Below are 1,254 nucleotides of genomic sequence, written 5' to 3'. Positions count from 1 at the left end.
CAGCTAATGGCTGGCCCTTTCCTGTGCATTTGTTTTAAGTTAATTAAAATTTTTCAGAAAGGGATCTGTCCTGCTCGGCAGAACAGCTCCTCACTCCGTTCAGCCAGTCCTTTCCTAAGCCAAACACGCTGCCAGGGATGCTCTCAGCAGGCTATTAGCTATTAATCGAGCAGGGCACATTTATTTCTGCATCCTGAAATCGCCTTTGGCGAGTCACAAATCACAGCCCACCGTTCGATAGATGCGCCTGCAACATCCAGCGTCAGGCAAAATGGTATCAACAATAAATCTGAGCAAGGACATGGGAGATTTTTCTAAATGCGGGAGTGAATTACATATATAAGTCTTCAGAAGAGACATTAAACCTAATGCGAAATTGAACCTTCAAAGTGATGAGCGGAGCAGTTATCCCCTGTGTTACACGCAAGTTACACGCAAGAGGATCTCATTTAGAGAAAATCTGCCTTTGCCAAGAGAGATGAGGTGGAATCGAGAGCCGTGATCCGTGCATCAGGGCTCCGGGGACACAGCTTTAACCCTTCGCCCGGCTGCTGCCGCCCACGGACCCCCAGCCCGGGCAGGGAGCGGGGTCTCCTCCGGCCGGGACAAGCTGTCAGTTGCTGAACGCGCCCCAGGTGGGGGGAGACCTCGCCAGGGCGGCCCGAGCGGTGAGGCCGGGCAGTGGGAGGTGTGGGTGGACGGCGCCAGCTCAGTGTGCGGAACAGGAGCAGCCCCCGGCCCGGTGCAGCACCAGCGTCCCGCTCCGGGACATGGCTTGGTCCCGGGGGGGAGGAAGGCTCTCCCAGCCCTGCTCCGCCAGGGACAGCCTGCGGTCGGCTTCCCTGCTGCAGGATGAAGTGGCTGTCAGCTCACGAGATAAACCCCGGTATGAAACGTTATCAGCAGAAAGTGGGAGCAGAGCGGGAGTGACCCCGCAGCAGCGGTGGCTCCCCCGGCACGCGGCCGAGCGCAGCAGCCGTCAGGGCCTGTCAATAAACGCTCACAATTTAATCAGCGTATGTCCCTCCACAGAGCAAATCGATAGCATCTCATTGGGAGAAAATGAGATAAACAGTAGCCTTAATAGCGCTCCATTTCCCTGCAAATAGGAAGCCCAGCCCGGGTCTGCCTCCCGGGCGCAGGACCACGAGGCCCTTGATGAAAGGACAGGCTCCAAGGTTGCCCGTTCTTTGCCGCGCTGCCTTTCATCCCGATTCCCGTCCCGACCGGCTCGGTGCAGCGAGAGTGCGCAGA

Source organism: Charadrius vociferus, unplaced genomic scaffold (assembly GCF_000708025.1).
Source record: "Charadrius vociferus isolate BGI_N301 unplaced genomic scaffold, ASM70802v2 scaffold1077, whole genome shotgun sequence".
Taxonomy (NCBI): Eukaryota; Metazoa; Chordata; class Aves; order Charadriiformes; family Charadriidae; genus Charadrius; species Charadrius vociferus.
This window is presented reverse-complemented; position numbering follows the sequence as displayed.